This window comes from Rhineura floridana, chromosome 3 (genome assembly GCF_030035675.1).
Source record: "Rhineura floridana isolate rRhiFlo1 chromosome 3, rRhiFlo1.hap2, whole genome shotgun sequence".
Lineage (NCBI taxonomy): Eukaryota > Metazoa > Chordata > Lepidosauria > Squamata > Rhineuridae > Rhineura > Rhineura floridana.
The window spans coordinates 130411467-130425905 of record NC_084482.1 but is presented as its reverse complement, the minus strand read 5'-3'; the positions used below and the strand labels follow the sequence as shown (position 1 = coordinate 130425905).

At 43.8% G+C, this 14439-nt stretch overlaps 1 protein-coding gene across 5 annotated transcripts in view; it reads left to right on the top strand.

Moving 5' to 3' along the window:
* LOC133380514 (semaphorin-3D-like) overlaps window positions 1-14439 on the top strand; it is a 101903-nt gene that overhangs the window by 28676 nt on the left and 58788 nt on the right. The gene's annotated exons all lie outside the window — the stretch shown is intronic.

Sequence of the window (14439 nt, the reverse complement as noted above, 5' to 3'; positions counted from 1 at the left end):
TAAGGTGTCCGTGGGGCTGTCAGATAAAAAAGAAAGCCTAACAGTGAGTGAGTGAGTGAGTGAATGAATGCCAGCACTGTCTCTTTATTGTTCATTCATTCAATTTAGCTATTTATGAATGACATTTGTATGTGGCCCCATAACGTAAAGTTATCAGGGAGGCATATAATTTTGGAACAAAGTAGCAGCTGCTGATCTCTTGGGGGAGAATAGGTTGGACACCCTTGTAAAAAGCAGCATATTCTCCTGCTTAGTGCCAGGAAACACAGGATAGCCTCTATTTTCTTCTCAAGTTGGGGACAAAGCAAAGTTGAGCAGCAGTAGCTTCACCACCACTGAAAAGGCAGTGCATGCCACCAAGAAACAAAGCACTTTTGCTGCTGAATGTGGAAGAGTAAAATCCTGCTATCTAAAGAGATCAGCATGAGTAATTTCTCTGGGATTTACCAGCCCGTGGATCTTCTTAACTTTCAGTGCCTGACTTGGCCCTCTCAGCTTTATTACCACTTCAAAAGGCATCACAAGGATCAAGAGGCAAGTACTGTAACCGTCTAGGACTGGCTCTGCCCAAAGCATTAGGCCTTTTACAAGTGGAAGTGGCCCTAGAATATGTATGTGTGTGTGAGAGAGAGAGGGGAGGGGATCTGTGGCAGAGAAACTACCACATTCAAAGCTCCACTGGTGGCTTTTCTTCATTTTCCCCATTCATTCTTGACCACAGTGGGAGAGAATTAACTACACCAGTTCTAGGGCTGATGTAATTTTGGGGCCTGTTTGAGGGTGATGGGGAAATGAGGGGAATATCCTGTTTCAGCCCCTCCACCGAGTGGATGTCTACAGCTGCAAAGCTTTCTGTAAGTGTACCAGGGGACTCTTATGGCAAAAGTGTCATTCTGCCAGCAGCCCTTGCTCTCTGGCAGTGGAATGGCACACTGCATCCAATGGCCCCTCAGCCAGCCTTTCACCAGCTTTAGGACTGCAACACTACTACCTTACATATTAAAAGATAAGATGGTTTTAGCTTTATTCACAATCACACCCCTGGGATGCTTGGGTAACACCACTTTTCTTCAGCGAACAGCTTTTGAAAGGATGGTGGAGCTATGAGAAAGTTCCTTGGCTGTACCTCTGACAGTCGGACAAACCAATATATGATCCAACTAGGGCTCTTTTTCCTCTTGTAAAGATTATGTTTCCTTTGTCTGCAAAATTCATGAAGTATATATATAGGCCTGCTGCTCATCATTGTTATCTCCACTGTCTGCTTCCTGAGCTTCATCCTGGAACCCTTGATTCCAGTCTTGAATTCCAACAGTTACTCATCCTGCTGCCCCCCCCAACTGTAATGGGATCACACAAGCTTGTGAATAATTTAGGAAACAATCAAGAAGCAAAAAGATATGTGTAACATATGCCAGACTCCACTGGGGCCCAATGAGAATGCAGTATTAGTGGATGGTAAATTATAATCGCATTTTGGCTGTTTCAGAAACCTAAACTCCTTCCCATAACCACAGTCATTCTGTTGCAGTTGAGCCAGACAATCTAATTGGCTCTGGATGGCACATTCCGAAGCTTGAGTTCAGGTCACACTTTAGTAGTGCTATGATGTGATTCCATGGCTGGGAGCAAACTGAAGATTAGTAGATTAGTGAGCTGGGTCTAGAAAGGACTGCTGATTTAAAACTTACCTTCCAAAGTCTAACCTGTATAAGTATCTAGTAGTACTGAGCCTGGAAAAAAATGCCAACTGGATCAGCTTAGAGAAAGCATTTAGCTTATAGGAAGAGTGAACTCTTCTTGCCTTGTGCAAGATGTACCCCAGCATTTTTCATGTACAGGAGCTATAAGATGAAGAGTATGGAATAGCAAAGAGCCATCAGACTACGATGAAGGACTAGTTTATGGGGCAAGGGCTGTAGCTCAGTGATAAAGCATCTGCCTTGCATGCAGAATGTCTCAGGTTCTATTCTAGGGTTGCCAGGTCAGAAGCATCCCAAACCCTGAGATTTCAGGGGTGAAGTCATAGGGTTGGGTCCTAGTGATGTCATTATACATTAAGCATCAACTACAGTTGCTTGGAGCATACCACTCAAACAAAAAAAATTATCTGAATAGGAATTAAGATAGAAATCTTTAGCTAAATGAGGGTGTTTCCACGTGCAGCTGAAGTGACGGGATCATTCCTTCTCACCTGCTTAAGAGAGCCTGGGTGAGGAACATTTAATCTAGCCTACTTGCTTCTTGCAAGAAGGGTTTAAGTGCCCTCAGCCCAGGCCAATCACCAGAAGGCCACTGTAGGAAGAAAGGAGCCTAGTGTTGTGGAGATGTTAGATGGGAGCACTCAGGAGTAAAGATGGATGCCCGTGAAGGCTGCAATTCTAAACACACTTACTAAGGGACTAAGCCCCATAGAACTCAACAGGACTTCTGAGTATATATTGCTAGGATTGTGCTGTTGGTAAGGCTTGACTAGGGATCCTCTGCAACTATATCCATATCAAAGCAGGATTGGCAACCCCCTGCCTGGAATGCCCTGCCTGCCTTTTAACATAGCTTCTTCAAATTTTCTTACAGACTTGACCCTTCACTGCAGAGAGAGGTTTCAAAAATAAATAAGAGTTAAGAAGATTCTCTCCTCTTTCTTGCCTACTGTGTGGGCTGCTATAAACTCACTTTGCAAGCCAATCCAATTCCAGTGGTTAATAAATGACACAGAGAAAACACACATGGTTTGATCTACCTTCACAGGCAGTAGATTGGGAACAGCAATTGAAGCCACACTTCCCAGTATATGAATTATCTTTTACCACTATTGGGCAAGAAACAAACCATCATGCAAATAACAAGGTGCATCATGCACGCTCACATCCCTGCCATGAACCAAGATGGCGGCAGAGGCTTCAGCTCCTTAGGGAAACCTCAGCCGCCATCTTAAGGGCACCGCTGCGTGTGCAACCACAGAACAAGATAAGTTAAGCAAGGGAATGGAGGAGTCCCGAAGCTCTCACCGTGCGCGAATCGTGGAAGGGGAGCGCTGGGGCCTGGGGCAGGTTTTTGCCCAAGGGCTCCAGTGTGTCTGAGGCTGGCCCTGGGCATGCACATGCGTGTATGTGTGCATGCGCACATGCATGCCAGGGCCCAGGACAAGCTGGTGCCCAAGAGCCCTGGCATGTCATAAGAACATAAGAACATAAGAAGAGCCTGCTGGATCAGGCCAGTGGCCCATCTAGTCCAGCATCCTGTTCTCACAGTGGCCAACCAGGTGCCTGGGGGAAGCCCGCAAGCAGGACCCGAGTGCAAGAACACTCTCCCCTCCTGAGGCTTCCGGCAACTGGTTTTCAGAAGCATACTGCCTCTGACTAGGGTGGCAGAGCACAGACATCACGGCTAGTAGCCATTGATAGGCCTGTCCTCCATGAATTTGTCTAATCTTCTTTTAAAGCCATCCAAGCTGGTGGCCATTACTGCATCTTGTGGGAGCAAATTCCATAGTTTAACTATGCACTGAGTAAAGAAGTCCTTCCTTTTGTCTGTCCTGAATCTTCCAACATTCAGCTTCTTTGAATGTCCACGAGTTCTAGTATTATGAGAGAGGGAGAAGAACTTTTCTCTATCCACTTTCTCAATGCCATGCATAATTTTATACACTTCTATCATGTCACCTCTGACCCGCCTTTTCTCTAAACTAAAAAGCCCCAAATGCTGCAACCTTTCCTCGTAAGGGAGTCGCTCCATCCCCTTGATCATTCTGGTTGCCCTCTTCTGAACCTTTTCCAACTCTATAATATCCTTTTTGAGATGAGGCGACCAGAACTGTACACAGTATTCCAAATGCGGCCGCACCATAGATTTATACAACGGCATTATGATATCGGCTGTTTTATTTTCAATACCTTTCCTAATTATCGCTAGCATGGAATTTGCCTTTTTCACAGCTGCCGCACACTGGGTCGACATTTTCATCGTGCTGTCCACTACAACCCCGAAGTCTCTCTCCTGGTCGGTCACCGCCAGTTCAGACCCCATGAGCGTATATGTGAAAATAAGATTTTTTGCTCCAATATGCATAATTTTACACTTGTTTATATTGAATTGCATTTGCCATTTTTCTGCCCATTCACTCAGTTTGGAGAGATCTTTTTGGAGCTCTTCAAAATCCCTTTTTGTTTTAACAACCCTGAACAATTTAGTGTCGTCAGCAAACTTGGCCACTTCACTGCTCACTCCTAATTCTAGGTCATTAATGAACAAGTTGAAAAGTACAGGTCCCAATACCGATCCTTGAGGGACTCCACTTTCTACAGCCCTCCATTGGGAGAACTGTCCGTTTATTCCTACTCTCTGCTTTCTGCTTCTTAACCAATTTCTTATCCACAAGAGGACCTCTCCTCTTATTCCATGACTGCTAAGCTTCCTCAGAAGTCTTTGGTGAGGTACCTTGTCAAACGCTTTTTGAAAGTCTAAGTACACTATGTCCACTGGATCACCTCTATCTATATGCTTGTTGACACTCTCAAAGAATTCTAATAGGTTACTGAGACAGGACTTTCCCCTGCAGAAGCCATTCTGGCTCTGCCTCAGCAAGGCTTGTTCTTCTATGTGCTTAATTAATCTAGCTTTAATAATACTTTCTACCAGTTTTCCAGGGACAGAAGTTAAGCTAACTGGCCGGTAATTTCCGGGATCCCCTCTGGATCCCTTTTTGAATATTGGCGTTACATTTGCCACTTTCCAGTCCTCAGGCACGGAGGAGGACCCGAGGGACAAGTTATATATGTTAGTTAGCAGATCAGCAATTTCACATTTGAGTTCTTTGAAAACTCTCGGGTGGGCCCGGTGATTTGTCAGTTTTTATATTGTCCATTAAGCCTAGAACTTCCTCTCTCGTTACCACTATTTGTCTCAGTTCCTCAGAATCCCTTCCTGCAAATGTTAGTTCAGGTTCAGGGATCTGCCCTATATCTTCCACTGTGAAGACAGATGCAAAGAATTCATTTAGCTTCTCTGCAATCTCCTTATCGTTCTTTAGTACACCTTTGACTCCTTTATCATCCAAGGGTCCAATCGCCTCCCTAGATGGTCTCCTGCTTTGAATGTATTGATAGAATTTTTTGTTGTTGTTTTTTATGTTCTTAGCAATGTGCTCCTCAAATTCTTTTTTAGCATCCCTTATTGTCTTCTTGCATTTCTTTTGCCAGAGTTTGTGTTCTTTTTTATTTTCTTCATTTGGACAAGACTTCCATTTTCTGAAGGAAGACTTTTTGCCTCTAAGAGCTTCCTTGACTTTGCTCATTAACCATGCTGGCATCTTCTTGGCCCTGGCGGTACCTTTTCTGATCTGCGGTATGCACTCCAGTTGAGCTTCTAATATAGTGTTTTTAAACAACTTCCAAGCATTTTCGAGTGATATGGCCCTCTGGACTTTGTTTTTCAGCTTTCTTTTTACCAATCTCCTCATTTTTGTTAAGTTTCCTCTTTTGAAGTCAAATGTGACCGAGTTGGATTTTCTTGGCAATTGGCCAGTTACATGTATGTTTAATTTAATAGCACTGTGGTCACTGCTCCCAATCGGTTCAACAACACTTACATCTCGCACCAGGTCCCGGTCCCCACTGAGGATTAAGTCCAGGGTTGCCGTCCCTCTGGTCGGTTCCATGATCAACTGGTCTAGGGAATAGTCATTTAGAATATCTAGAAACTTTGCTTCTTTGTCATGACTGGAACACATATGCGGCCAGTCTATGTCCGGGTAGTTGAAGTCACCCATTACTACCACATTTCCTAGTTTGGATGCTTCCTCAATTTCATATCTCATCTCAAGGTCTCCCTGAGCATTTTGATCAGGGGGACGATAGATCGTTCCCAGTATTAAGTCCCTCCTGGGGCATGGTATCACCACCCACAACAATTCTGTGGAGGAGTCCGCCTCTTTTGGGGTTTCCAGCCTGCTGGATTCAATGCCTTCTTTCACGTATAGAGCGACTCCGCCACCAATACATCCTTCCCTGTCCTTCCGATATAGTTTATATCCAGGGATAACCGTATCCCACTGGTTTTCTCCATTCCACCAGGTCTCCGTTATGCTCACTATATCAATGCTCTCCTCTAAGACCAAGCACTCCAGTTCTCCCATCTTGGTTCGCAGGCTCCTAGCACTAGCGTACAGGCACTTGTAAGCAGTGTCTCTCTTCAAGTGTCTTTGGCACTTGTGGTTTGGCCTGTGGTAATTTTGCCCTTCTGAATTTATATCCTGTGCCCCTGCTCTCACAATGCCTACTTCTAGGCCTACCCCTTTTAAAATTTCATCATTTCTTTGGTTTTTATCCCAGGGGGGAGGTTTATTCCGAACTGGACCTTCCTCAGCTCCTGTCGGGTTTCCCCCCTCAGTCAGTTTAAAAGCTGCTCTGCTACCTTTTTAATGTTAAGCGCCAGCAGTCTGGTTCCATTCTGGTTCAAGTGGAGCCCGTCCCTTTTGTACAGGCCCGGCTTGGAGCTGGCCCTGCCCACACCCTACATAGAATCAATAACAAGCTCTCCCCTTTGTGTTGGAGAGGGTGTGGGGAGTGAGGTACATTTTATCATACGTGGTGGTCTTGCGTGCTGATTGTTCCCTTTTGGGAGAAAGTATTTAATGAAATCAACAAGATTACCAATCAATCCCTTCTTTTAGACCCATCTCTGGCTTTGCTACTTATAGCTCATGAAGCCAACAATAAAATCATACACAAAACTTTGACAAACTTTCTTCTTATAGCAGCACGACTGGTGATAGCTGCTTCCTGGAAAACACTTGACCCACATATGATACATAAATGATATCAGGAAATATGGAAATTAGCACTTATGGAAAAACTAACACATAGCTCAAAAGCAACGAGACAAGGAACAGATGCAGACAAGTTCTATGAACAATGGTGTAGCTTTATTGTTTTTGTTAGTCAAAGTGATGGGCTTGCAAGCCTCCAACCTCACATGGTCAGAGTTGGCGGTCCACATTGGGATAATTATCTGGAAAACAATACAGGACAATAACCATTTAATATATGTTTACCTCCCTAGAGCATTATAGGTACAATAACTCCTTTTGTCAACTGCACTATTTTTTCCCATTGTTGTATAAGTCATTCTTGTTTTGTATTCTGTTCTACCCAAAACCAATAAAAACATTACAGGCATACCCCGCTTTAATGTACGCAATGGGACCGGAGAGTGTACTTCAAGTGAAAATGTACTTAAAGTGAAGCAATTATCTTCACTTGTACTGCACGCAATCACCACTAGATGGCAGTGGCATCATGCCAATAAAATGTCCATTATTGCAAACCGAGCCTACTTTAAGCGGGGTATGGTGGAGTATGGCGCATGTACTTTATAGCGAGGCTACTTTTAGTGAAGCTACTTTAAGCGGGGTATGCCTGTATTAAAAAAAGAAAAAGAATGGAGTGGAGGGGAAAAGGAGCCAGAGGGCAAGAACATGGATAAAGGAGAAGGAGGCAGCAGCAGAATGGAGATAAAGAACTGTGGAGGTGAAAGATGACAATGTGTGTGTGTGTGTGTGTGTGTGTTTGCTTGCACTTGGCACACAAAGTGGCCTCCACCACCCTCTCTTGCTACTGTGTTGCATTTGCAGTGTTTTAACTTTTTTGCATCTCAGGTGAAAATGTTTGCTTGAGTGAGTGTCCCTTAGTTGCTGGCAGGGCAGGGTCTGGGAGGTGGTTAAGTGAGAGAGATTATGCTGGCTGGCTGAGTGGGGGGGTGCACTTGGTTTGATGTGCAAAGATCTGGGTAGTGGCCTCTGCCTCCGTCCCCACTTCCCTTAGCAGAGGAAAGACCACCTTGTCTATCTTATGGATAAAAATAATTATTCTACTGCCTCTGTATGTGTGCGTTTATTTTTAATGTTGTTTTAGGCTATTTAGATGTGCAGCAGCCAAGGCCAGCACCTTGTAGGCATTTTTTTAAAGTAACTGAAATGTAATTGTAGTGATTACTTTTGAGGAAAAGTAATCAGTTTTTTTTGAGCAATTGTAATTGTGACAGTAATTACTACTTTTTAAGGCCATGTAATTATAACTGTAATTTATTACTTTTTAAACATAATCTTCCAAGCTCTGGCTGAAAGTTACATATTTAATGAATTCCTGATGTGAGACAAGCAGGAAAAGGAAACTGTTCTCAGAATTTGAAATGGGGTTTAGGTATTGCCTGAGGGTCAACAAATCTTGTCAATCACAACCCTGACTTCACTTATTGGTTAAAAACCTAAAGAGCAGGGATTAGAGCAGCTGGTACTAACAGAAGTTGTGGGGGCGGCGGCTGCCACCTGGAGACCCGGAGAGGACCCCCGAAAACCAGAATCTCCAGGCAAAAACCAGAGACCTGGCAACCCGATATTTCCAGCATCTGCTGGTAGGCTGGGAGAGCAGCTGCCAGTCAGAGTAGCCAATACTAATCTAGATGAACCATTGGTCTGACTCAGTATAAGGCAGCTTCCTATGTGTCTATGGTGGTGGTGCAGCTTCACTGCAGCAGGAAGTGAGAGAATGGACTAGCACATGGGGGGACATGTGGCTCTCCAGATGTAGGTCATATCCACATCACACATTTAAAGAATTCTTCTACCACTTTAGCAGTCATAGAGAATCCTGGGAACTAAAGTTTGTAAAGGGTGCTGGGAACTGTTTCTCTGTGAGATCAGCACCCTTTACAAATGATAATTCCCAGGATTCTCCATGACTACTAAAGTGGTAGAAGAATTCTTTCAATGTGTGGCATGGATGTGACCACAGTCAGACTTTATCAGCCATAACTAGCATAGCCAAAGGCTACAGATGATGGGAGTTGTAGTGCAGCCACATCTGAAGGGTCACAGGTTCCCAAGTCTTGATCTAGCTGAAACAGCAAACTGTCCCCTGCGCAAATGTTCTTGTTTGTGCTACCCCAAATACACTGGGCAGCATTCAACTAATGCGCTGGCAAGACTGGCTGCTAGTGTAATGGGACTTTCCCCTCTCTCCTCTCCCCATGCATGCCCCACACTCTCCTCAAAGCTGCCCTGGGGAGGTGGGGGAAAACCCACAACAGATTTAGGGGGTATGCGGGGGGAGGGACAGGGGAGAATGGTCCATTGTGCAAGGAGAAATCCTTGTGCTGACAAAAAGTTTGCCTTGGTGCTACATTGAATATAATCTATGGTTCTACCCAGGTCCATAGCCAGCCTAAAAGTTGGGGGGCATCAGAAAAACTAGCAGGGGAAATATTTTTTCAGTAACAACTTTAATTATTTATTTTTTTGTGAAAAAAATGTACGGGGAGCCAGAGATTTTGGGGGGGCGCCCCTGGCTACAGGCCTGGTTCTACCCTCAATGTACAGATTTGTTGTTGTTGTTATTGCCCACCCTCCACGATTTGGTCCCAGGGCAGGTTACAGAAATTTAAAACACATTCTTAAAAACAGTTAAAACACATTACATTCAGAGGAATAGCATGGGTCCTGAAAACAGATCTCAAGTGCCAAAGGCAAGAGGGTGAAGAGATACGTCTTGACCATTTGCCAAAAACTACAGCAAAGGCACCAGATGCACCTCTGTAGTTGGCAATCCCTTAGGTTTACACCATAATTTAAAAGATCCCTGCTTCTCCATGGCATGTTACAAAATTAGCATCATAGCTTCAGACAACCTTTTGTTTTTCAAATGTTAACCTGCCAACTAATCATAGACCACAGCCAGGTCAGTTCTGAGTGGAAGAGAATGCAACAGCAGGGAGATCTTAGGAAGACAGGAATCTCCCTTATACTGTATCGGGCTGTTAGTCCATCTAGCTCAGTACTGTCTACACTGACTGGCAGCAGCTCTCTGGAGTTTCAGACAGGGGACATTCCCAATCCTAACTGGAGATAGCAAAGATTAAACCTTGGACCTTCTACATGCAAAGCAGATGCTCTACCACTAAGCTACGGCTTTCCCTCTTCAAGTCTGAAGAAACCTAGCATGCCATGATCTTATGCTCATTTGCAAGTCAAACCTTGTATCTATTTTGCCTGCATTGGGGTTTAGTTGTTGTTTTAATAAGATGACTCCTCTTAGTATATCATTTAGAAGAGTGCCTTTCTCTGCTTAGCTGCAGCCAGCTTCAGCTTTCAAACTAAAATCACAGCCACCTGAACAAGTACCTCCCCTTTTGTGTAATCCAGAAATCAAATACTCATCACAATGGAAGCTGATTGTTTAAAGTCTGTGCTGCATGTTTAAATTATGCTTAGATTCATCATCTCCAGATTATGTCCATCTATTAGAGACTTGCTCTCCCACTGTGATGTATAAAGCAGTGTTATGACAGACTGTTTCTTCTGTTCACTCTAAGAGCGCATTTAGGCACTGGTTTATGGTTAAGGCTGTGATTACCTCCCCCAAGGGACTCTACTCAGGAATAGAGAAGAGAGATAAAGCAAACTGGCCTTGAAAGAACCTTTCCAATGAAGGAGGGGGTGGTTGCTTCTGTGGAATGTGGATTGCATTTAACCATTAAATTAACATACTTCACTTTAAAAGCAGCTTCCCACCCCTGATTTAAACTAATACAATCCCTTTGGTATGAGCAAGACTAACAGCTGAATCTGCACATTGGGAAATCAAAGTTTTAACCTGTTTCTAATCATACTCAGCAGTGTATTTCAGTTGCTGAAATGTTGGATGGGTTCTTAGAAATGAAGGAGCAACATCATTTTTGCATTGTCCTGTTGCACTGATGATCTACTATATTTTGATTTGTTTTATAGTATGTGTCCCCTCCCCACCTTTCCAAGCCCTGGCACCAGACATCAGGGTTTCCATTGTTTTTTACTTAAAGAATCATTTAGTGGGAAAGGTCCTTGTAAGTCATCTAGTCCACTTCTCTGCTCCGTGTGGAAAATGCAGAACTAGAGAATCCTCAACATATGGCTATCCAGCCTCTGCTTGAAGACCTTCAGCAACAGAGACTGCCCCCCCATCCTAGATAATAGGTTCCATTATCAAACTGTTCTTACCATTAAGAAGTTTCTTCTTATACAATTCATCCCAAATCTACCCTCCTGTAAATAGTCCTTTCTTCTGGGGTAGCAGAGAGTAAGCCTTTGCCCTCTTTCATTTGGCAGCCCTTCAGATGTTTGAAAAGTGCTATTTTTTTTTTAATTTAGCAAGATTTGAAAATAGAAATGGACTGCCTTCAAGCTGATCCCGACTTATGGCTACCCTTTGAATAGGAATTTCATGGTAGGCAGTATTCAGAGGGCGTTTACCATTGCCTCCCTCTGAGGCTAGTCCTCCCCAGCTGGCTAGGCCCTGCTCAGCTTGCCACTGCTGCACAAGCCAGCCCCTTCCTTGTCCGCAACTACCAGCTGGGGGGCAAGTGGGCTTCTTGGGACTATGCAGCTTGCCCATGGCTACACAGGTGGCAGGGCACGTAACCCCTGAGCCACTCACTGTGCGGGTGTTCTTTAGCTGGCCCTTGACACCCAGGAGCCATGAGTGGGGATTTGAACTCGCAGACTCTGGGCTCCCAGCCAGGCTCTCCTCCCCACTGCTATACCAGCTGTGCTTTAGCAAGATTTACATACTATTTAATTTAAAAAAACTCTAGCTTACATTGTTGTTGTTATGTGCCTTCAAACTGATCATGACTTATGGCAACCCTATGAATCATTGACCTCCAAGAGCATCGGTCATGGACCACCCTGTTCAGATCTTGTAAGGTCTGTGGTTTCCTTGACTTTAGATCTTGACTTTAGCTTACAGAAAATGGTATAAAATATTTATTAAATATAGCAATAAAAAACCAGTAAATACAATTATCAAAACTGAGATAAAACCAACAGATTTTTAAAAATAAGTGTATGCAATTAAAATTACATGTTTGGGTAGGCTTGCCTAAACAAAAACACTTTTAGCAGGCATCAGAAATAGTACAATGAAGGCACTTCCCTAATACTAATAGGCAGGGAGTTCCAGAGAATAATTATCACACTGTGTGTGTGTTATGTGCCTTCAACTCGATTACAACTTATGGCTATGACCTATTACAACTTATGGCAACCTATGAATCAGCGGCCTCCAACAGCATCTGTTGTAAACCACCCTGTTCAGACCTTGTAAGTTCAGGTCTGTGGGTTCCTTTATGGAATCAATCCATCTCTTGTTTGGCCTTCCTCTTTTTCTACTCCCTTTTGTTTTTCTCAGCATTGTTGTCTTTTCTAGCGAATCATGTCTTCTCATTATGTGTCCAAAGTATGATAACCTCAGTTTCATCATTTTAGCTTCTAGTGATAGTTCTGGTTTAATTTGTTCTAACACCCAATTATTTGTCTTTTTCATGGTCCATGGTATCCACAAAACTCTCCTCCAACACCACATTTCAAATGAGTTGATTTTTCTTTTATCAACTTTTTTCACTGTGAAACTTTCATATCCATACATAGAGATTGGAAATACCCTGGTCTGAATGATCCTCACTTTGGTGTTCAGTGATACATCTTTGCATTTGAGGACCTTTTCTAGTTCTCTCGTAGCTGCCCTCCTCGGTCCTAGCCTTCTTCTGATTTCTTGACTATTGCCTCCATTTTGGTTAATGACTGTGCCAAGGTATTGATAATCCTTGACAAGTTCAATGTCCTCATTGTCAACTTTAAAGTTATGTAAATCTTCTGTTGTCATTACTTTAGTCTTTTTGACATTCAGCTGTAGTCCTGCTTTGTGCTTTCCTCTTTAACTTTCATCAGCATTCATTGCAGATCATTAATAGTTTCTGCTAGTAGTATGGTACCATCTGCATATCTTAAATTATTTATATTTCTCCCTCCAATTTTCACACCTCCGTCTTGATCCAAACCCGCTTTCCATATATGTTCTGCTGGCATATAGATTAAATGAATAGGGTGATAAAATACACCCCTGTCTCACACCCTTTCCGATGGGGAACTAATCAGTTTCTCCATATTCTGTCCTTCCAGTAGCCTCTTGTCCAGAGTATAGGTTACACATCAAGACAATCGGATGCTGTGGCACCCCCATTTCTTTTAAAGCATTCCATAGTTTTTCATGATCTACACAGTTAAAGGCTTTGCTGTAATCTATAAAGCACAGGGTGGTTTTTTTCTGAAATTCCTTGGTCGATTCCATTATTTTATTTATTTATTTATTTAATTTAATTTATATACCGCCCTAAGCCAAAAAGGCTCTCTGGGAAGTGTACATCAGAAATAAAACAAGCACAATATATAAATACAATAGATATAACAGAATAAAAAAACAACAACAAACAAGCAAGGAACCAAACTACACCAAAATACAACAATAATGCAATACTGTTAAAATACACTATAAAATACACATAAGATACAGTTTAAAATGCCTGGGAGTATAAAAAAGTTTTCACCTGGCGCTGAAAAGATAGCAGCGTCGGCGCCAGGCGCACCTCATCGGGGAGACTATTCCACAGTTCGGGGGCCACCACTGAAAAGGCCCTAGTTCTAGCCATTACCCTCCGAGCTTCTCGATGGGATGGTACTCGGAGGAGGGCCTTAGATGTTGAGCGCAGTGTACGGGTAGGTTCGTATTGGGAGAGGCGTTCCACCAGATATTGCGGTCCCATGCTTTATAGGTCAAAACCAGCACCTTGAATTTAGCCCGGAAACAAATAGGAAGCCAGTGCAGACGGGCCAGAACAGGTGTTATATGGGCGGACCTTTTGGTCCGCGTCAATAATCTGGCCGCTGCATTCTGGACTAACTGTAGTTTCCGAACTGTCTTCAAGGGCAGCCCAACGTAGAGCGCATTGCAGTAGTCCAATCTAGAAGTTACCAGAGCGTGAACAACTGAGGCGAGGTCGTCACTGTCCAGATAGGGACGTAGCTGGGCTACCAATCGAAGATGGTAAAAAGCATTCCATGCCACTGAGGCCACCTGGGCCTCGAGAGACAAGGAAGGATCGAAAAGAACTCCCAAGCTACGAACCTGTTCCTTCAAGGGGAGTGTAACCCCATCAAGAACAGGATGAACATCCACCATCTGGGCAGTGAAGGCACTCACCAACAGCGTCTCGGTCTTGTCTGGATTGAGCTTCAGTTTGTTCGCTCCCATCCAGTCCATTATCGCGGCCAGGCAACGGTTTAGCACGTTAACAGCCTCACCTGAAGAGGATGAAAAGGAGAAGTAGAGCTGCGTGTCATCAGCGTACTGATGACAACGCACCCCAAAACTCCTGATGACCGCATCCAGCGGCTTCATGTAGATGTTAAAAAGCATGGGGGACAGTACCAATCCCTGCGGGACTCCAAAATGGAGAGTCCAGGGTGTCGAGCAATGTTCCCCAAGCACTACCTTCTGGCGATGACCCACCAAGTAGGAGCGGAGCCACTGCAAAGCAGTACCCCCAACTCCCAACTCTGTGAGTCTTCCC